Source organism: Amphiura filiformis, chromosome 4 (assembly GCF_039555335.1).
Source record: "Amphiura filiformis chromosome 4, Afil_fr2py, whole genome shotgun sequence".
NCBI lineage: Eukaryota > Metazoa > Echinodermata > Ophiuroidea > Amphilepidida > Amphiuridae > Amphiura > Amphiura filiformis.
In genome coordinates this window covers 9382449-9406636 of record NC_092631.1, presented here as the reverse complement: position 1 = coordinate 9406636, position 24188 = coordinate 9382449, and the positions used below count along the sequence as shown (strand labels likewise).

The window sequence follows — 24188 nt, the reverse complement described above, 5'->3', positions numbered from 1 at the left end:
TCAAATGCCGTTTGTTCTGTTCAATTTGCTTGTTTTAATCTCGAGATATGTTTAGTTAACAACAAAAGAGCAAGATCACAATTGTGCCACTTTTACTAGGGAAGAGGGCTGTACAGTACATGTATATTTGCTGTAGCTGCTGATGATGCGTCTAATGCCCTCGGGGCTCGTGCATTAGACGCATCAACATCAGTGCACAATTTTTTTGAGACAGGCTGTACAGCTTTAAAAATCGATACGAAAAGAATTTCATATCATGTTATTACATGTAGATTAGTACTATTAAAGTGTATTAAAGTTTGCGTTCATTTATGAGATAGATTGACCGCTTTCAAAAGTAATGTTTAGTGTTATGGTTTTTGCTCATAGTGGTTGTTGTTTTGTATCAGTTCTTAATTTTCTATGTTGATAATGGAAATAACGTTGATTGAAATTGCTTAATTAAAGCATTTGTATAATCTGTAATGACAATTTTCCCTGATATTGAATTATGATCTGTCTAGCTTTGCCATCCATATTCGACAACTGATGGCAGAAGGCTACAGAGTCAACACGTTATTAATATAGGCATTGTAGTGTCAATTCAAAAGCAAAATCTTTATTTGCAGCATTTTGCGTTATGTATGTGTCATTTAGCCTAGATTCGTGTGAAGGAAACATCTTGCCTTTTAATCGACCATGGAAGAAAGAGATGAGAAGGAACCACAACGACTTCGATCGGCCAAGTTTTAATCCGCTTATCTATTGACGCATGAAAAGAAAAGCTATCAATGGTACTTACTTTCATGTATGATCCATTTACCGCGATCGATGCTTGGCGAAATCATTAAAAAAAAAAAACTATAACAAACCCATCCAAGAACAAACAAACGCTACCCAGAAGTAAGATTATGGAATTTCACTGATGCTCTGAACATGTATAGTAGCTTTGTTTTGGGATCTACAGTCAAACTGTTTTCTTGATCGTGTTGTGTAGAAAATGTCCTTTAAAAATCGAAAAGGTCATCAAAATCGGTCGTTTTTTTGCTGAGTTTCATCTTTAGCAAATAAGGTAAGATTTTGGTGATTTTTTTCGATGAAAATAGATGCAAAATGTTCTTAAATAATGTACAATGTTCCGGTTGAGTCCGGTACATGAAACCTGTTTAATTTAATAGTTTATATGTGTATAATCGTAACTAGCTAACTCGTTTCAGTGCCAAAGACTGCCAACTCTGAGAAAAAAGTCATCAAAGTTCGGGAAAATTGGGCGAAATGGAAGAAAAGATGTAGGCCATCAATGACCGATGATCACGTCACCAGAGAAAATCCTATAGAGTGCTTGCACGGAAGGTCATTAGTTCAAATCATCCTTCAGACACGCTCCAGAAGACATGCAAATACATGGAGTACAATACCAATCACCTATTTAACGCGGGGTATTGATCAAAGTAAATCCTCATGAATAACAATGTCAATTAAATGTCGTGTGGCGGGACGGCCGATTGCCGAGAGCGAAAAACACGTGAAATGTCTCAATGTGTGTTTTAAATGTAAACCTGATTAGCTCAGTAGTGTTGAATGTGAAAGTCAGGTGGCCGGGTTGACACCAGTTCCCAAAAATGGGAACACGAAAGTTTTTGCGTGAGACGTGGGTAAGTCGTGGGGGCAGAACCCCACTGTTAGAATATCTCTTACAAGCAGAAATGCATCCAAATAATATCACGTAGTAGTTCTTCTTAGTTATCCACAACAATATTTATTACTCCAAACTACAGCATACAAGACTTAGTCACACCCATCCTATACTTTAGCTTCCTACTCCCACACTACCCCTGCAGTACCACACAGCTAGCACCCCCTGACAGCAAGGATGAGAATCAATAGGGAAAATGTGTTAATACAATTTAACATGAAAGGCCTACAAAAGTCGAAGTTATTTTGGTACTAAATGAAAAGTTGGGCATAGTAGCCCCGCTCAGCGCATGCTAATAGTAATGACACTTACGAACACATGCAAGCATGCATTGGTAAAGTATCATCATAAAATCTATATACACATAATAAAACAATATGATTCCAACAGCATGTGCACTAATCACGTACATAATAAAATATGTACCACGTAAAAAAAATAATGTATCTCAACTTACTGCACTACAAAAATAAACTCCGCTCTAAACTCCGCAATCTTCTGGTATGAATTTAAGGTATAAGATCGCCCCACGCGATATTACCCCTCACTCCGCAATCCTCTGGTATGACTTTAAGGTATAAGATCGCCCCACGCGATATTACCCCTTACTCCGCAATCCTCTGGTATGACTTCAAGGTATAAGATCGCCCCACGCGATATTACCCCTTACTCCGCAATCTTCTGGTATGACTTTAAGGTATAAGATCGCCCCACGCGATATTACCCTTACTCCGCAATCCTCTGGTATGAATTTAAGGTATAAGATCGCCCCACGCGATATTACCCCTTACTCCGCAATCTTCTGGTATGACTTTAAGGTATAAGATCGCCCCACGCGATATTACCCTTACTCCGCAATCCTCTGGTATGAATTTAAGGTATAAGATCGCCCCACGCGATATTACCCTTACTCCGCAATCTTCTGGTATGACTTTAAGGTATAAGATCGCCCCACGCGATATTACCCTTACTCCGCAATCTTCTGGTATGACTTTAAGGTATAAGATCGCCCCACGCGATATTACCCCTTACTCCGCAATCCTCTGGTATGAATTTAAGGTATAAGATCGCCCCACGCGATATTACCCTTACTCCGCAATCTTCTGGTATGACTTTAAGGTATAAGATCGCCCCACGCGATATTACCCTTACTCCGCAATCCTCTGGTATGACTTTAAGGTATAAGATCGCCCCACGCGATATTACCCCTTACTCCGCAATCCTCTGGTATGAATTTAAGGTATAAGATCGCCCCACGCGATATTACCCCTTACTCCGCAATCTTCTGGTATGACTTTAAGGTATAAGATCGCCCCACGCGATATTACCCCTTACTCCGCAATCCTCAGGTATGAATTTAAGGTATAAGATCGCCCCACGCGATATTACCCCTCACTCCGCAATCCTCTGGTATGACTTTAAGGTATAAGATCGCCCCACGCGATATTACCCCTTACTCCGCAACCCTCTGGTATGACTTCAAGGTATAAGATCGCCCCACGCGATATCACCCCTTACTCCGCAATCTTCTGGTATGACTTTAAGGTATAAGATCGCCCCACGCGATATTACCCCTTACTCCGCAATCCTCTGGTATGAATTTAAGGTATAAGATCGCCCCACGCGATATTACCCCTTACTCCGCAATCTTCTGGTATGACTTTAAGGTATAAGATCGCCCCACGCGATATTACCCCTTACTCCGCAATCCTCTGGTATGACTTCAAGGTATAAGATCGCCCCACGCGATATTACCCCTCACTCCGCAATCTTTTGATATCTGAAAAGCAACATCACGTGCACGAAGCCATAACACATATCTGTTGGAATCAATAATAAAATAAATAATAATCAATATACCATATCGACTCACCATATCTTTCAGTGAACGCTTAACATTCACATAAATATATATATGAATATTTAAATATACCTTTGCATAGGCCAAAATAAAATCATAGGCCCTGTACATGACAATCTCATAAAAAAAACCTAATTATCTTGAAGTAGCATTTGGGTGTGACTTGTACATAAATACTATGATCTAAATGTTAAAACCTCTATGATTTGAAACAAATTGTAAATTCGTTACAAGACTACTTTTGATTGAGGCCAACGTTTGTATACTACTATAATAATCCTGGAAAATGTCAAAGGTCAGGCAACATTGCAAACACCTAATAAGTTTGTGAAATGTGAGAAAGAGAGTGTGAGTATTATTTTCCAAACGAAAATAATACAACGCGAAAATAAAATGACCCCTATTAATTATGCACAACATGCCGCGTCTGAAATAATTAATTAAATCCAAGATCCGAAAATATAAAACGGGGAACCCCCGTATTGATGCAATTAGCACATGTACATTGTATATGCACTCCCAGTAATGCACATGTACTGTACACGCACCTTTGTCCTCGAAGAAAGGCCATCCATCACCTTCGCACGTAAGCACCCACACAATGATGGATCCCATATTTAATTACAAATATAAAATAATTCACAACACCAAACTAATTCAGCTCTTTCTCACTTCCCACTTGACCTAGAAAGCTGAATTGCACACCATAGTAAGGGCAAAGGTATGCTGTCTGGTTTAGGACCTATGATGATAAAATACTAGAATGAGAAATCCAGAATTTGGAGGTGCATTTGAAACCATGAACGACAAGAAATTTGGATGCAGCGCTATGCACACCGCTTACACGTGCGAAACAACATAGCCAAAATCACCCAACTTACGTATGAAGAAAATCGTCCAAAACACATTTAAAAACTGATTCCACGATCTCAAAACCACCTCACGCGTTCTATACCAATATCCTAACTTAATTTGGAACTCTTTAATCCCGAAAACAATTTTAATACTCTAAAAATAATGAATATTAAAAATACGACAAAGAAAAGCTGTATATATTCACCTGACAGCAAGGATGAGAATGACATGAGGTCGCCCAGCCGGCTAGCATGTCGGACGCGCTAATTGGCTGACGGAGATAATTGATTGGATACGTACGGCGCGCTAATTGGCTGAACGGTTAATTGATTGGATACGTACGCTAATTGGCTGACAGAGATAATTGATTGACTGAAAATTACAAGAAATCCAATTTAAAGGGATACACGCGATTTGGGGATAGGAAAATGAAATGGGAATTACCTAAAAATAATATTATGTGTTGGCTTGATTTACCAATACCGTTTCAGTCGGTAAAGGGAGTGGACAAAGTGAATGCGTTCGTTGTGGTTCCTTCTTATCTCTTTCTTCCATGAATCGACTAAACGATGAAAACATACAAAACACAATCACTGTAACACGAGTGATTCTGCTTCATTGGTTTGGTTATTGCAAAATTTATTTGATATTCAACCATTTTGTACCATTCAAAAACATTTGCCAGTGTCCACATAATAATAAATCAATTTGTAGACTAAAATTGACTACTGAACTCCTGCGCGAGGTAATGTATATACATGTACAGTATGCCGATAAGAAAAGAAACAAACAGTAATTTCATCTACCAGAAATGGATCAATATTTAAAAGATACGTATGAGGAGGAGTTCTTTTAATGTTTATTTATTTATTTATTTATTTATTTATTTATTTATTTATTTATTTATTTATTTATTTATTTGTTTATTTATTTATTTATTTATTTATTTATATATTTATTTATATATTTATTTACAATTTCTTTAAGCCTGGTAATCCCATCGATGAAATACTGATCTAACTGGGACCCTTGCAGTCATAACTGCCTTTCAATGACAACGATAGTTGTTAGGTGCACCACACATGTGACCCATTCACAGAAGAGGAGCACGTCGTAATTGTTAGATTTTGGTATGATATTATTATCTTAAAAGATGTTTGTGAGACCAGGTCACATATATTCATCCACAAAGTACTGCAAATACAATTCACCAATGTTTTCTGTCTTGTATGAAACGTTAAGTTCATCTATCATGTATGTAGGGCAACTATACAGTGAATTTAGAGTATGCTCCTTTAATGCAGAAGTGATTTAGCGTATAGCCATGGCACTATATAGCCATCTAAGCAATGTACCCGGGTTCACTTTCTTCTAAACTAGGCTTCTCGGTACGAACACAAAAGAAGTGCCATCTGAATTTAGCGTTCTTTCTTGCGCCTGACTTGATTGCCGATGGCACTTTACGTGAGATAGTGCGTGCAGGTCATTACACATACTTAATGCAGATTTGTGCATCGCAAAAGCTTCAGTTTTTGAATACAACTAAACAAATGATATCCCTGAAATCGAAAGACTTCTTATGAATCTTTATGTTTCTGGACTCAAAATAGGTGGGGAAAGTGAAATAACAAACTATAGATTTATTTAAAACATCTCTAAGGTTAATACAGAAAAGTGACTTAAAGAAACAGACGAGCTGGATTCCCGCCTTCACTAGAATTTATACAGGAAAATTAATCTCCCAATGTTAAGTGTAGCATAAATGCTAACAATTTTTGAGGATAGACTTATATTTTTGGATTTAACCAAAATGTTGCGTCATATTACCTGACAGGCGAAAAAATAATAATCACATTTCACAAACATAAAATCTTCATACAATTTACCCGTATATGATTGTGATCAAGATTCTCCATTCCATTATTGAACGATGATATTGTTGAGCCATTCTACTACTCTTTTCTTTTCAGTATTATGATTATATTATAACATCATAGTTATAACATCTTATTAATAATTATTATCAATGCAAAAGTTGATATCAAGTTATATCAAGTTAACATATTCTTGATTAATGTGGTTCTTCTAACCATTAATATAAATACAGATCAGATGATAGATATATATAAAGTGGATAAGGTCAACTAAATGTTAGTTTTTATAATATATATAAGTATCATAAATTCTAACAATACGGGGCAAATAAACATTGCTAACATGATTAGAAATCTTGTTCGCCAGATTAATACGATGTCTGACCTCTATTACTATGAAAATACAGATGGCTTGGTAAATAAATCTGTCACGCACTTGACGATTTTAATAGGTTGCATGCTTAGCTATCTCCATGAATGAAATAAATATCAACTACGTCTATGAGTATGTTTCACGTTTAAAAACAAATCAAAGTGAACTTTACTTTCCATTAAAAAGGGTTGGACTATTGCTTGATTTAGGCGCCAGCATACATTGCGATCATCAGAGTGTGTTAATGGTACAAAAACAAGTACTCGTCCCACAACTTTGCTCGATAACATATGCACATAATGTTGACCAACTGAGTCACTCTATTTGTGTTTAACAGGGCAAGCTTAAAATCAGTTACAATTTCACCTCCGTCATAAGTCTAAACCCGAGATTGCAATCGACACATGCCGATACTTTCAAATGTATCCTTAATTATTTAAGTACGTAACATTTCTTCAAAAAGATGAATATTGGCATATTCATATTTCCAGCTGATATTAATGTTGAGAATGTTTCTGATGAAAATTTAAAGCCAGATTAAGCATATCTAAATTGGTAAAGAATCTGTCCTATATTTCGAGCCGGAGACAAATATATATAGCCATTGTGGAGTCTATTTTAATTTAGCAGTAATACTCTGGGCGATGAAATGGAAAGGGGATTTGGATGAATAATTTGAATGCACGCTTATCAAATCTTGTACAGTTTTTAAAATTGCATCAGGCAATATTGCATCTTAATTGTGTCATTGAAGTAAATCATTTATGTTGAATGTGCTTACATTGTGAACAGCATACTTCTAAATTAATCACAACTTTGAGTAAGTAGGAAGATAATATTCAAATCGTGAACATCATAATACGGTTACTATTCCGTGTCATTCGTGGAATACCCAGTTTGCTGAGTGTTGCAATTTACGTGAATATTGTATTCTACTTGTAAATGATAACTAACCAATAAAAACGTTTTCTCAAATTACAAATTCGTTTTAATCTGAATAGTCTAATTTTTCAGACTGTTACTTTAATACAGGTGGAATTTAGTCCCCCGGAGGTGACACGTATACTGTTCTGGGTTTCATGGTAAAATATACTTTCTAATAATGACAGTATCAATATTAAACGCAAAAAAAACCCGTTTTAACGTAAAATAGTAAATGTAAATGCTGAACAACATGTTTTAATTTACACGTAATAATATCACTACAATATCAAGTTTTCTGACTAGACAAAAATAAAAGACACCTATACATGTCTCTCTTATTACCTCACGCATGTGTATAATGGACACGTTTGTTTCATTATACCATACTATCTATGATTATACATACCTTTCATATAAATCAAAAAGCCCATGTTCGGCTGGACAGTCTTGAAGCCATAATGTACGATTTCCGTCAAATTCTAATGTTGTTATTTGTTGTTCAAAATGTTGAAATAATATTAATAATAATTGCCGGGAAGTGTTGCTGTCCATTTTTAACTGAAATATAAAGGTAAAGTGAAAGAAATACCACTGGTTATAAAGTTATAATAAAAAAAATGTCTTTATGTCGAACTTTTCTCTGTTGACCTATAACGACAACAAATTTGGCTGATTTTATTTAGGTGCAAGTTGGGACATGTGTAAACGATACAAATATGCCAAAAAAGGACAATTTTTAAAAAAGATTAACAAATTTCATATTATAGGATCGTACATTATGACTTTATGTACATTATGTACACGTGTTCTCAAAAGTGATTGTATTCCTCCTATCCATGAATAAATGGCGTCCTAAATAATCTGTTTATTATTTAGGACGCCATTTAAATCACTAATTGGTATAGTCCTGAACTATTCAATACATTATATCGCCTTATTTGCAATCCTATTGGAGACAAGATGATTGATGTTAGGAATAAAGATCGACTAACTCTGTCATTACCGCTGCACAATTCAATTAGAGTCACAGTGAATTGGATCATTTCGATCTTTATATTTAAATCATGTTAATCAGTTTATTTGACCAATGTAACATTAATCAGACGATATTGACAATAATAAAATTTGTATCATCAACCTCTCCAATAATTTCACGTTCTTAATTCTATCTTATCAAAGTGTAGTTTAAACCTTTGATCACAACACAACAAATTGCGTACCTGGAATTTTCAGTCGACACTTCGACTTTCATCAGCAGAGTGGCAACCCAAATTAGAGGTCAGCGACCTTTCGGACACTTGACCCCAAAATAGGGTCGTGGACTCTAGGTAGCTTGTATCAGCCCCCCGTTATCAAAGCGTAGTCCAGATCGTTCATGTCTTATGCATGAATGTCGGGGACATGATATAGATAACGGTTATATTACGTTGTGTTTCACATTGAGAAGAATTGGATTTCTGCAGATAAGATCTTCTGAATAATCCGATGCGCTTAAGGCACGTTACCCTTTCCCTACAAATCTTGGTTGTGGCACACATCATTGTCACTGACTCCTGTAATAAAAACCCACGGAAGCAATGGAAAACGAATGAATTTGTTAAATATAATTACGAATTACTCGGGGATTGAAAACGAAGGGTAATTGGATTTGTCCTCAATATTAGTTCAAATCATATGCTCACCATACCGATGGTAAGACTTAATAAAAACTTTTCAACAGTCTACATTATTTTTATATACATAATCTGACACTCTGTCAAGAAAATAAAAGACTTACAAACCTACATTGTGTCACCTTGACGCCAATCACGTGTCAGCCAAAGGCAAAACCGTTAAGAGAAAAGTGACTTTCAAGTGAAATATGTTATTTTGAACCCCGTTGTAATAATCAGTTGGTTAAATAAAGTAAGGATACACCTGATACGTCTTTCCTCATAGATCATTGAGGTAAGACAGGTTTCGTGTAGTGGTTTTCGTGGATATGTGGAGATCCATTGATAATTATTGTTCAACACGTGAAGAATGTTAATAAACAAGATTATATGATCATGAACAGATATAATTTTTCACCGTAGACGCAAAGGAAGTCATAATTTGTTTAGCATATTGGTTTGTTGTTAGTTATTCTCTTACTTAAAAGAGTAAGTAAAATTTTGTCCTTTAAACATTTCGCTCATGGCGCTTTAATATATCTCTGATAGAAACATATAATAGACAATGGCTGCATTCGTTTGCTGCATATGTCCTCGCATACATATTAGCCAAAGACCTGGATTGCTACCGATTTGCAATTATTTTCTTTTAATTTACCAGTTGCTTTTTTGTAGGCGATAGAAATAACACGTAGCCTGTGAATTAAATGAGACTCACTGTTAAGGGAAGGGGTATGAACGTTTGGACAGTATTTATTTTGGGACATTAGAGCACATCAGACATATCGAATTGCATTCTGAATACGAAGAATGTCATTCTGATATCAAATAATTTTGATTTTTGAAATTCGCAATTTAATACACATTTTATGGCAAATCATTGAAAATTGATATTTTTGATATTTAACAGTACTTGAAGTAAACTTTATAAATCTGATGATTTATACTTGAAGTGTATGTAGGTGGGATGAAAAGCCGACGATCAATTGAAAATTTTGACCTTTCGTATTGAAGATATGGATTTTTCCCCAAAACACCAAAAAAATCAGGTCTTTTGGGAAAAAATCCATATCTTCAATATGAAAGGTCAAAATTTTCAATTGACCGTCGGCTTTTCCTCCGTGCTACATACACTTTAAGAATATATCATTAGATTTATATGATTTACTTCGAGGACTGTTATATATCAAAAATTTGAAAAATATCAAATTTTTATAATTTGTCATAAAATTTGTATTATATTGTGATTTTCAAAAAATGAAAATTATTTTATATCAGAAAGACATGCTTCGTATTAAGAATGCAATTCGATAGGTCTGAGGTGGTCTCATGTCCCACAAAAAATACTGTCGAAAAGCAATAAACGCTCATTTTAGATCCCTTAACTCGCCGGACAAGCGAGTAATCTACTCCAATAAAGTTCTAGCTGTTTTTGTTTTTATTTGGTGCGTATCTATCTAACTTATTTCGCTTAGCATTTAATTGCCAAAATGTCGCCTCTAATATATTAGTTACAACTTCCTTGTTAATCAAGAAAATATTCAAATTGTATCATTTTATGGGATTGTTGTTATTTGTAACTGTTACGTCAACCCGTTTGTTTTTTACAATACATGTGTAATTGGTCAAATTAGATAAGATTGTTTGCACACCAAAGTTAAACTAAATTCGCAAATTCAGAAGAATCCGAGCTAAAGATTACAATGTTACTCTTAATAAAAAAAAAGGGAAAATGCAACTGTAGGTATTGCTAGGTGTAAGAACCAACCTCGTAATCCAATAAATTGTATTAAATAAAACGTCGATTTATAGTAACGCAATTCTCGCTATTCGCAATAAGGGCGCCGCCAGCGGTTTGCGATGTAATCGTGATGTATCATGGGAAAATCGTGATGTATCATGGGAAAAGGTCGACATCCAAGTCCGCGCAATACGAATATTACCATGCTATTACATAGGAACACGTGACAATATTTTAAGTTTGTCAATATAACTGTATTACACGCAAATCGATAGAGAACTCTGTAATTGTGCACAGTTCTGATCACATTATTAAGTATTATTGAGTATCGATTCGCGTGTAACACCTTTATTTTGACAAACTAAAAAATATTGTCACGTGTTCCTATGTAATAGCATGGTAATATTCGTATTGCGCGGACTTGATGTCGACCTTTTCCCATGATACATCTCGATTACATCGCAAACCGCTGGCGGCGCCCTTATTGCGAATAGCGAGAATTACTACAGCTTTTTGCCAGGATTAGTTATGCTGTTCAGGAGACAAACTATTAGTATTGTTTATAATCTACCATGTGGTTGTGAGTTCTTTTCAAGAGTTTTATGTAGCATACGATACGTACTACTTGTAAAACTCCTTTGTACAATAATAATCTGGCACTGCGACACGTCGTTAGTTATGATATATTTTAGAAACTTCGACGAATTTTTATCGTGTTTATGACTTCGTTCTTATTCAATTCCCCGGGATTATGCTTTAGGTAGTGTCTGTGTCTGTGTATGTTCTTTCACTTTTGAAATGTCCGCATGGCAGTGTTTATGTTTTTACCTATTTCATCGGCGTCTTTGTGTAAAAGGAGCTTTTATTTTCCTGGTGTAAAATATGTACTCGTTGGCAGGACAACTGAATTATTTACTCAACTTTGGGATGCAGCGAATAATGATCATTACAGACACCACCATTTTGGTCTTAGGATTCCAATCGTTATGTAAAAATCAGCTTCTTCTGAGGTGTCTAATGATTTCTGGACTAGCCAATTGAACTAGGTTGTACCACAATTTATTTGATGTTTGCAGTCTATGTTACCCTATACAAGGTATTGATTTTCAGGCATATTCGACGTTAATATGTAATATGTTATTTATATAGGCTATATAGGCTAAAAGATAAAGAGACTATCCTTTTTCTATGTTCATTTCATTCCCACATATATAACTGATACTATAGGCTATTTTGTTTTAATATACCATAGAGGAAATCAGTACCGAACATTCAAATTTAATCTATGTCTAGCTAGCCCACTCTTGACTATTCAACCTGTTAAACCAGTGACGTATTCATACTTATGTAACAACTTAGAAAATGCTATCATTTAATTAAAAGGAGGCTAGATTGATCTCAGTGGATGACATGTTTCATTTGATACCGTTGTCAAAGTTATGAAGGGTTTCCTATTCATATTCCAGAAAGGTAATTGCGATCATCGTTAAATGTTACTAGATATAGAATGTTTAGATCTGTCCTAGATGTGTCAACGAGCCGTCCCCTTTTTTGTTAATGTATTATATAGAAACGAAGCATCCTATCTGACTATTCATTATGTTGATTAAGAACAGAAATCTCCGATGATGGATAGCTCTACAATCTAATACTCTTGTTGATTGGTCTTTCTATCAGGAAATTGCCTGGCAGATAATTTTTTTTCGGTTCAAGAATAGTGATCCGAAATCGCCCATTTAAATACGTTTTAACAATTATACCTTTTCTATCTGCTAGAAAAATACATGATGAATTATAACTAAGTTTATATTATGTTAGCGTTTTGGAGTGTATTTATTTTCCAATTCGTTTGAATACCCGTCACTACAAACGAAATTAAGATATAATAATTAATTATAATTAATCATTAAACCTTTTAAGATTGTTATTTAAAGTAAATTTTATTTTGTGCACGCACATCTTTCAATTTCATAAAGTGCAGGATTAATTGCATCATCGGTGTACTATTCCGACAAGATGTCATGATAAAGCTATGCAGCTGATCGTTAGGCGATGAAATACGTGTTGTGTTTTAACAAAAGAAACGCCCAATACGAATCCTGAAAAAGTAAAAGCCACATCTAATTGGAATTCTCTTTCAAAATTATTAACCACTTATAGAGATCCACACGGAAGGCATTCTAATTCACTGACAGCTGCCTCGTAATTGTTTGTGAAGATTTCAATTTTGTCACAGTTTCATTTCGATATGCTCGAGGAAATAGACCGTAACGTTGTTCTACCTAGATGCACCGCTTAGAGAAAGCAGTGGTCTGTACATTCGTCTTTTGTTCTCAGTGGAATTACAAAACTGAGCAATCTTAGCACTATGGATTCAGAAATATGGATATAAGAATTAAGGACAAGTTTTGTGTCATCTTTGTCACTGAATATCTCAGCTGGGAGTGGTAGGATAGAAAGTAATTTCAACCTCTCAATTCCGATAATGACTCTCCAGTGCATGGTATAATCGTGTATTGAGTCTTACTGATGAGGGCCATTGCCATGAATCTCACCAATTCAATCAAGCTTTATTACATAATAAAGTGGATTTGTCAAAAATAAAGCCCTCAGTCGGCAATTATGACAAGGCTGGAGGGGCCTTATATTCAGCTCAGATTTTTATCAGTTTGTTGGGGTCACGATTTACTTTATTATGTTGTTTTCCTTTTGGCATTGAATGGAAAATTAATATCGCCTTTTGCAATGTCCACTACTGACCTTTTCATGTGAAGCTATTGTAGAATAGGGGTGTTTCTGCGTCAATACGTTGGAGTGACCGACATATATTCATGGTAATACCATCAGCTATTAATATATTCAAAGGTTTAATACGTGATTTTACATATTATCTACTTGGGAACAAATGAATTTGTATCTAAAATAATACATCTTCTCATCATGTCTAGTTTTTTCGGTGGGCGGCACGGTTGTTTTTGATGTATTATTATCTTTTTCGAACAAAACACATTATACCTGGTCAATTTCTTCCAACATCATTCACACTTTTGTACACTGATTGTTTAGCTATTTCAATATCATTTTTTTGTCTGCAAATTGAGGGCGCTATTTATATATACATTTAAATTAACGTATCCAAATAACATGCGTTTTTCCTTTCATTTCATGATAAACAAAGTGTTTAGACATTTTCCTTGCATTTTGTTATTAGTTTCTGTGCTGTTTTCATGCCAATTATTTTCTAAATGACTACCCCTTGTAAATATGCAAACTAAAATATTTTCCAAGTTTTGTTGTCCTTGTTGGTTCACAATAACGTTATACGGTTGCTTCCTAATGCCTCAACACATCTCTTTTTAGCATCGTTTTTGTAGACATTGTATTGGAAAGTAGAGATTCGCAATAGAATTTCTAACTCGCCCTGCGTGGTGGTGTGTCCTTGATATACCCAAAGGCGTACTCTTTTGATGATTATAAAGTTGATTATACCTATTAACAATGGTGTTTTTCATCTTTCTAATGTTATCTGATATAAACTAGCTCTTGTTATCTTAAAAGCTCTTGGGTTTGGTTAGAGGCACTTTATACGATGAAACCAACAGCTAGAAAAAGGCCCTGAACGATTGTTCTAAGCCTCAAGTCACCAGACTACCTGATGCGTCTAGACTAATAATAATACTTCCAGTTATCAGTACATTATGCTGTGTGTTTGGGGTATTATATTGCTACATTAGTGCAACCAATGTTTTTTTGCATCCTTACACTTTTTCCTTTTTCTATATGCCCCATATGCTTTGCATGAGGGTTCGGCGGTCATAATGGGGCAAAAACTAAAAAAAAATGTCCCTATATTGTTGTAATGTATCTGAAATTGTTCCTCTCATCGCTAGAAAGAAAAAGATCTACTGTGCTTAGTTTAGAGGTTATAACGTCGAATAGGTCATTGTGTCAAATATTTCATTGACATAGATCCTCGGGCGGAGTTGGAGTTGAAGTGTCATAATGGCATTGGTAACAGACTGAGCACGAAGCTGGTGCTAGTATTTTATTACAATATGATAGAACAAATTATCACTTTTGTCTTCATTATGACCTTCGACTCCTCCTGGGAAGCATAGGGGACATAGCAAAAATGGAACCAATTCTAGTATTATCATTTGAGGTGTAAGGATGTTTAAAAAAAGACATTGGTTGCACTAATGTAGCAAGACAAAACGCTAACTCAAATATCACTACACAGCGTCATGTACTATATCTACAGTGAACAATTCATATTTTTCTAACGTAGACAGATTTCGTCTGACATAAGCGCATCCTCCGTGAAATTTCCAATATTAGTCCTCCAGGGAATTCCAATATATGAAGACGGTAAAACAAGAGTCACCAAGGTCACTTCGACTAGTTACCTCCGAGCAGTATGATGTCAACTCTACCTGTTGAACAATGTGTGTTTATTATCGTCGTGTATTACTTAATAAGTGCCGTATATCTCCATCATGCTCTAGTCAGTAACAAAATAAACGAAAGTGACGGTCTTTTCAATATCGGTGCATAGATTAGATTGATCATGTTTAAGCTACGGATGCGCATTTCAGCAGCCAAAAATTTTTAGAATAGCTCGTAAACCAATTATGGTTACGCTGTTGGCTTCTGATTCAATAATAATAATAATAATAATAATAATTATAATAATAATAAAAATAATAATAATAATAATAATAATAATAATAATAATAATAATAATAATAATAATAATAATAATAATAATAATAATAATAATATTAATAATAATGATGACTTATAATGCGCAAGTATTCTGACAGAGCCGCTCACTGTGCAACAACAGGAAAATGAACACAACGGGAACATGGTGAACAGAGCATAATACAGAAAATAAACAAAAAATGTGGCATTATGCAGAGGATGTGGCAAATATTTTAGCAGGCTTAGAGGGGCAATGAATTTTTGCGCCACCTGGAAATGCTACCCACGGGCTCAGCATTATTTACTATATTGTTATTTTGTATTTGTATAATTACGAACCCATAGAATAGTAATCATCTTCTATTTAATATTTTCAGCATGTCATTAACCGTTTGGAGACACTTTAAAGTGAGATAATACGTCTTCTTTAAATCAACTCTATAATACAATTTTGAAATTGAAAATTAAGTATCTAACCAATTTAATGGATCACCACGAAGGAACGATGATAATGGACGCCAGTAAATTAATCAGATTTAACAAAACATGAGCTTCCATTCTGAAGTACTCATACATCTAGGCATTTCCACAGGAGAGTGTATTGTTTAACCAAGACAAAAAATCTTTAATGGTCCCATTAGATCGCCACTAAAGCAACATTAGCATCGCAAATGAGAATTGCGTGGTCAGAAAAAGTCATCCTTCTGCTTTTAAAGCTATATTAATGAATATATTAAGCTCTTATCTATGGGTTCATTCACACTTTAACGATACTTGTAAAAATTAATCAAATGTTTTAAGTAATATGAGCAAACGAAATGAATTAGTATGGTTGGTATCTTGAGAATGACAATTTAATTTGGCAACAATCTTTATTTCTGGAGAATTTGGCAGCTTAGTCTGGTATACCATTAATGGAGTTTAATATAAAAATCTAGAAGAGGGGTTTTAACTGGCCAAACGTTGAAATATATACAAGGGACCACAAAATTAGAGAGTAAAAACAATATGATCCATACGATACAAAAGACTAGCAAAAAGTAACGTCAATTACATAAACATGCTATAGTTACAAGGAGCTAAAGCAAAATAGCCACAGGCGCTGATATGGTCAAAGACTTTCACTCAAATGTCCATAATATTGAGGTTTTTGCAATACCGACGCTGACCCTCTTGTAACCTCAAATATCCTGTCATAAAAGTAAGTCTTTAGGACTTTAATACTAAGTGTAACATTAGATGACTTGATACATGCGTGGTTAGTATCTTGAGAACCAAGCTTAACATCAAAGTAAGTTGTACGGTTTGCCGTACGAAGGTCGGAATATAGAGGATTTCTTCTCTAATATACTCTTTTGAACAAAACGAGACTGATAAGTCTCGATGTGTTTTCATGATATTGAAGGTTATGGTCAACACGTGATTGATATACAGAAACATTTTAGGATTATTACTGAAGCAAAATCGCTTATTTGCAAAACCTTTCCGTTTATGTATTTGTCATTTAGCCTAGATTCGTGTGAAGACAACGCCTTGCCTTTTAATCGACCGAAAAGATAAAATACATACAGAATATAATCAATCAATGTTAACCTATTTTCAACTTGAATGATTTACTTATTGGTTTATTTTCGTTTGTTTGTTTGTTTGCTGACAAGGTACAAACAAAAAAGTGACTTGAGCTGTTGATTAATAACATTTCCTTGTCATTTCTGAGGTAAAAATAATATAATTACATTTGCAAATTTAAATTTAAATATTCCTGCGCAAGGTAATTATATAGTATTAAATAAGGACATGGTGCCTAATAATAATAATAATAATATACACTTATAGAGCGCGTTACAAACAAAACAGTTTCTCAATGCGCTTTACAGAAAAATCTTAACTACAAGATATACTACAAATTTAAAAAGCCCAATAGAGCAAAACAAGATAAAATCAAGCAAGATTATTACAACACAGCATAAATGCTAATTCAGAGAACAACGAAATCACAACCACCACCCGACGTGCCTTCGCAGTGTTGAACGGGGGAGAGGCAAAAAGAACGCAAACAGCAGGCCGCGAAAACCCGGAGACACTAGAAAAACACGCCAAGTGGTTGAAGCAAAAATTAAACAAATAATGATTCAATCAATTAAATAAAGCCAAACAGAAATGCATTTATAAAACAGCACTATTTGCCGTGGGAAGAGAAAACCGATGTTGCACCCGTCCAAAGGCAGGACAAATAACACAAAAGACAGAACAACACCAATATAGCTCAACCCACTACAAAAAGCTAATACACAGGCATATTGATAAGTAATACATAGCATAAAAATATAACATAATATAATATAAGACAGTCTGAACAGATCCAAAAAGATCAAATAATATTGCACGAGGATGAAAGATGCGGAAAACGAGGCGTCAAGCAAAGAGAATACCCTCGTGAAATACAGAACGATCATATCATTATAAATATGTATACAATTATAGCACCAGAAACAACATAATAATATGCAAGCAATAAAAATATGAAACACATATATAAGAACGAATTAGATATCCAAATTAAACAGGTATGTTTTTAGCAATGACTTGAACTGCTCAACAGATTTTGCTTTGCGAATGTCCATTGGCAGACTGTTCCACAAGTTGGGGCCCGCGATGGAAAAAGCCCTGTCGCCGAATGATTTAGTCCTGCTTTTTGGGACGACGAGAAGCTCGCGAGAAGCGGAACGAAGGCTAGCAATAATTGGATGGTATGGTTTGAGCAGTTCGGTTATGTAGTTTGGAGCAGCGTTGTTGAGAGCCTTGTATATGATCAGAAGAAGTTTGAAGATGATGCGTTTCTTGATAGGGAGCCAATGAAGGTCTCTTATGACTTGACTGATGTGATCACGTTTCTTTGCGCCTGTAACAAGTCTCGCGGCCAAATTTTGAAGTCTCTGCAATTTGGAAATGAGCTTATCAGGTAGGCCATACAGGAGGCAGTTACAGTAGTCGAGTCGAGATGTCACATATGCATGGACAAGTTTCTCTGTTGACCCTTGGTCGAGATACTTGCGGATTTGTCCAATAGAGCGAATGGCAAGAGAAGCGGCCTGGCACAGTTTGTTCACATGCCTATAAGGGAAAGCAAAAAATAGACATTGTCATTAGCAATGCCCCCTAGCAGAAATAAATCACTGTAGGATTGGGTTAGAGTCAGGCGGGTTTCACCGCAATTTGAAATAAAACCGAACTTGTTTTTGATATGGTCTTTTATGATCAATATTGTTTTTTTGTTTAATGTATAGACATTGTGATTTAAGAGGTTATATCAATCTCAGTTTAGAAATATATAACTTGCACTTTTTCACAAAATGACGGATGAACAAAATATTATGCTGAGGTGAAGGTCTCCAGCAGATTTGGATCCTTACGTACCAGTAATGGATAGCCATGGATATTATCAAATCAACAATATCAATAACAAAACAGAAAACTGTATAAAGTAATATCGCTATCAAAATCAAATCTAATACTTTTAAGACTGCCGTACCGTTTCCAACAATAACCTTGATTCCTTTCAAATGGTACAAATTCTAGATAGCGTAGAGACTGTTCATTCAATTAAGCTACATATCCTTGCCTTTTCAAGTGGATCTAACTTTAAAATTGCAAGCCGCCGCCTTTTTATTGAATGTTGGGTATACCAATTACATTAATATAGTTTGTGGCTGTTTGTATAGCATTTATTTGTTATCATGGATATCAGGTAAGTGAATATTATTTATTTGAACAGTAGTTATCGAATACAAACCTATATATTACCTGGTTGGTATATTTTCTACTTATCCATCAGATTGTTTTCCAAACAGCCTTGATATTATCAGGGTCAGCTGATAGCACTTTCCTGTAAGACCAAGGACAGATTTATATGTAGAATTTGTTTTAGATTGCTGACCATAATTGTTTTACGCAATATATTGCTGATTTATACGTGAGGAAATGGTGACCATGACGTATATTGACAGGGGTGACTGCAAAGGTTTTAAAATGTAATTGCTTACTTTTTACACCTGTTGCAACCAGGAAATTGTAACGAATCAGGCTCTGCAGATTCAGTTGTAGTTTCCATATAACACCTTCACATACATATTTTCATATGTGAGTGTTTGTGGACCTGCACAAACATATTGTTTGTCAAAGCTAAAGCCACAACTATTGAGTTTCACCATTTAACATTTTCAAAGACCATTACTGGATGCTAATCATACTACTTTAAAGAGTATCTTGTAGCTCATTCTTGACGCCCATTGTTTTTGCAAACCCGTATATCTATAACCATTTTATGGCAATGACGTCAGTGCAAATTTTACTGGGTACAGCTTTAAATCGCTAGCGTACACACGCATGCGCTTGAAGACACCGCATAACTGCTGCCTCAACACGAAGACGTCACTGCCACACCAGGCCGAAAAAGTATATAGCGCTTTTTGATATAAGAGGTCACCACTATTTTCTTAATATGTTTACCATTTGTATAGGGATGATATTAGTTATTAGGTGAAGCGGGGGTTTGGGACGGGAGGCTACTAATATTTACGCCGGGACAATTACGTATTTTGCGGTCAATTGTGAGATATCAGTGATCTTGATTTGCATCCGCGTTTTTAAAAAATAATAAAATATTAGATTACACGCATCGCGTACATTCATGAGGTTATGAATGGGTAATATACTAATACTGATTTTACGGATTTAACAAGTTTACTAGTAAATCTCGTAGCATAGCAATTGGATACGCTATTGTGTCATTCAAGCGTTATGAACATATTTTGCTTTATAATAGATTAATTAATCTCTAGAACTACTGAGCCATATTTTGTAACACAAACTACGAAGAGGGGGGTTGTTGTGACACGCAAATGTTCAATTATAAACGTCATATACCATAATAGTTCGTACCAATGTACCGTCTATGGGTTTCCTCTATCCAATGATACCAAAATACGTACAAACATTCCACACACAATGTCGTTATGACGTCATAATGTGAGGGCGCCTGTGCTAATTTGGGAAAATTGGCTATGTACAAAGGTATAGGCAAAATTGATTTTCGGCTAAAAATTCTACAAAAAACGATTTCACCAAATGTGTTCCTAAATATAAAAGGAAATGACTATTTTCACTTAACAAACAAGTGAAAAGTTAGTAGCTATTGAAATAATTTCATAAGAGCGATATGAAAATCATTGGGCCTCACCAACTCCAACCCCCCTCTATGGTCATCTTTGATGGCTGGTCCTACCCCGCGTAAGGTGCTAAGGTAAACATTTAATCATCAAAATGAGCGCAAAGGATGTATCTACGATTAGCTGAGGTCGTTTAGGCGTATACGCGTGCGTTTTTTTTTATGACGGATAAAAAATCCCCCTCGTAGTTTTAGGGTTAAACTTTCAAATAGTTATATCGTTGTGAAACTACTACTGAATAAATCTTGAATATATACTAAAACAACTTTTCTTCGTGTTCTTTGTATTTTGTCTACTTGTTCTATCCTCGTCATCTCGTCATCAAGGTTAACGGCATATAATCGTATAATTTGTGAAATTTACTATTGTAAAATAATTGTGTAATGATTTATTAGATATATGTCTTTTTTAGATAAACTAACTACATGTGACTCGCTTTGATGAAATGCTCTATCTTTATTCGGGGTGCCAGTAAAGCGTAAAATTGTTGTCCATTACATGTCGCCCAACTGAGTGAGGCGCTGACATAACAAGTAGTCATGGGTATTTATTCACGTGAACAAATGGACATATAACATGTTCATTCACGTAATGTTATGTGACAGGTTTATTTCAGCGAGTAATTAGAAATAACATGACCATAGGCATTGGTAAAGAGGGAACTGTCGCAGGTTGTCGTCTTGAAAGGTTGTAGCTTGTATTTATATGTATGTTACTAATTCTTTATCGATGTGGGCAAAACACAATTGCGGGTATCGACGAAATTCAAAAGAGATATCAGCTGCAGCCAAAGAAGTAAACAAATAAAAAGATATTGGAAACAATAGATAATCTAACCATTGTTGCATGACAATAATTTACTAAGCATACAGTGTGGTTCCACATGCATTTTATGTTTCTTTAATACTAAAACCTTGGTAATATACATATATATATATATACATGTACAAGGATATACACTACGATTATAAACACATTAACAATGACTACTTCATATCTTTGGAGAAGGCTCAGGAAAGAAGGAAGGACTAAAGAGAGAAGATGAACAAAGACGCTATTCGTTTCCTTCCGAATTTGAAGCACCCCAGACACCCCGCGTGCCATCAGCACTCGACCGGCGACCGTTAGCCACGGGTAGTTGGCTGGCCCGGCCACCGGAACCGTGCCTATATAATGCATCACTTAGGGCGCATGCATGCTGTTGGATTTAGTTGGATTAGGAAAGGTTTGGGTTAATATTAAAGTAAAATAAAATAATGACGCGTTAGGTTTAGTAAATTGTGCGCACAGAGCATTAAGGGGGTACTACACCCTTCGATAAATTTGTGACTATTTTGCACTTTTTCAAAAACTAATAACACACTGGTAACAAAAGTTATGTATATTATAGGGCAAGGAACCCAGTTACTACACTGACATTTCAGTGACCCAAGACAAATGGTTCGTTATTTATGATAAGAAATGAGGTACCGCTATGATGTACCTCATTTTCTATCATATTTACTGAACCGCTTGTCTTGAGTCACTGAAATTTCAGTGTAGTAATTGGATTCCTTGCCCCAATAATATACATAACTTTTGTTACCAGTATGTTATTAGTTTTTGAGAAAAATACAAAAATAGTCACAAATTTACCACAGGGGTGTAGTACCCCCTTAAATTGTGTGAAATAAACTACGCGCACAGATTAGCCAAACAGTAGAGAAGCCTTCACCATGAAATGTTCTTGTCGTATCATATAATAATATATCAAAATATTCAGAAGAGTTTGACAAATCGTTTTTGCTAAGTTTTCAAATTTATAACCCGTGCATTCTATTCTGTTTCAATGGACAGTTACCTCGTTGAATGATGCTGTTTCTCATTTTGTTACCTAAAATGTCACTAGCGACTCCTTTCTTTTCATATTTCATATTTGGGTTGAATAATACATGGCACATGCATGTTTGATATATGAAATTATCACTAAATACAATACATTAGATTTTCGGCTTAAATTTTTTTTTATATTTGTGTGTGTGATTTTTCTCCAATATTGACACTAAAGATGTATTTTTACATGGAAATATTGTTTAAAAATATTTATGCGTCATGAAAAGTATATCAATATATTTCGGCGGATGTTTGGATCACAGGGTCAATCACAACGTTTTTCTTTTTCCCGTGGTCTCTTGATATTTATGAGTGGGTAACCATTTTAGTGATTTTGGACATTTTAGTCCAAAACTGACAATTTTTAGCAATTTTCTGCATTACAAAAGTTTGTATTACACTTTTTCATATTATTCATAAACAAGCCTTCTTAAGTTTAAGCTATTAGGAAAATGCAATGATAAGTCAGTTTCCTTGACAACGGCCATTTACACTCATTTTAAAGCTAAAACATATTTCTTGTATGTCCCATCCAGGGCTGCGTAAATGTCCTACACAATAATATTGTAATGTGTTTTCAATTTGGAACATTGCTTCTTAACTTATACCATATGGTCATGTTTCTATTATCCATTCACAGTGTAGCGTTGGCCAGGCAGTAGATGCCATGTATAAAGAACTATACAACAGAACCACAACCAAACTTATGATAATAGGGCCAGGATGTTCAACAGCAGCAGAACCAGTAGCAGAAACCGCTGCAAGGTGGAACCTTATACAGGTATGAACAAGTATTATTTCTTCAATAATGTTATCTTCACAGTAATTAACCTATCAAACCTGGCCTATATTATGTAAGTAATGTATTTATTTCATGATTTTTGGTATATTAGTAATACAACCGAAAGGCCAGAAAAGTCTAAAGATGTTTTCTGAACATAAAAGTCTATTAATATATGGAGTAGCATAAACGAATTCCCGTCTTAATAACATCTTTAAAGCTGTTATGAAGGACGGGAATCCTTTTAAATAGAATTACTTCTTGCAATAGATTCATCAGGATGTCAAATAAAGTTCAATAATTATAAGTGCCGAAAAATCCAAAAGTCTACTCACTGTTTGACAGTTTCGTCACCCAGGTCGGGTGACTTCCTCAGTAATGCGATGATCCACAGGTTTTCCCGGAATTATTCTTATCCCTATGGTGTCTAGTTCTCAACAGTGTATCATATAGAAAATTTATGCCTTCATCACGATTTAGCGAAAAGGAATCAATCACACAAGATGGATACGTATTATGGATCAGAAGGAGGGGACAGGAGACTTTAAATCGTGACATATATCGTATACTCTAAATTACATATAACCCGCTGTTGAAACCGTGCAAACTAGGGATGATAACTCTCACGGGAAAAGCGTGCGGACCAAC

At 35.1% G+C, this 24188-nt stretch overlaps 1 protein-coding gene across 1 annotated transcript in view; it reads left to right on the top strand.

Annotated features, from left to right (window-relative positions):
• LOC140150532 (gamma-aminobutyric acid type B receptor subunit 2-like) overlaps positions 1 to 24188 on the top strand; it is a 219208-nt gene that overhangs the window by 111440 nt on the left and 83580 nt on the right. Inside the window, exon 2 of the mRNA XM_072172561.1 lies at positions 23400 to 23540. The gene's annotated coding sequence lies outside the window, so the exon portion shown is untranslated. The remainder of the gene's footprint in view (positions 1 to 23399; positions 23541 to 24188) is intronic.